Raw genomic sequence first — 700 nt, 5'->3', positions numbered from 1 at the left:
CGGTATGTTCCCCGTATGCCTAGATGTTCAAGGGTTTTTATCAAGCAGGGGTGCTGGATTTTATCAAAAGCTTTTTCTGCATCTAATGATATGATCATGTGGTTTTTGTTTTGACATCTGTTGATGTATTTAATTACATTTATGGTTTTACGAATGTTGAACCAGTCTTGCATCCCAGGAATGAAGCCTACTTGGTCATGGTGGATGATGTTTGAGATGTATTGCTGAATCTGGTTTGCTAGGATCTTGTTGAGAATTTTAACATCTATGTTCATCAAAGATATTGGCCTGTAGTTCTCTTTCTTTGTTGGATCTTTATCTGGCTTGGGTATCAATGTGATGTTGGCTTCGTAAAATGATTTGGGGAGAGTTCCATCTTTTTCAATTGCCTGGAATACTTTCAGTAGGATTGGTATCAGCTCTTCCTTAAATGTCTTGTAGAATTCTGCTGGAAAACCATCTGGACCAGGGTTTTTTTTTGTAGGAAGTTTTCTTATTACGTAGTTGATTTCCTTGATTGTTCTTGGTCTATTTAGGGTCTCAATTTCTTCTTGTTCCAACCTAGGTAGGTTGTGTGATGTCAGAAAGTCCTCCATTTCCTTATGGTTTTCAAGTTTGTTTCCATACAAGTGTACATAGTAGTCTCTAATGATCTTTTGTATTTCTTCAGGGTCAAATGTGACTTCATCTTTTGTGTTTC

Source organism: Carlito syrichta, unplaced genomic scaffold (assembly GCF_000164805.1).
Source record: "Carlito syrichta isolate Samal-C Ts95f unplaced genomic scaffold, Tarsius_syrichta-2.0.1 Scaffold315662, whole genome shotgun sequence".
NCBI lineage: Eukaryota > Metazoa > Chordata > Mammalia > Primates > Tarsiidae > Carlito > Carlito syrichta.
The sequence above is the reverse complement of the archived record's forward strand: the minus strand, read 5'-3'. Positions refer to the sequence as shown.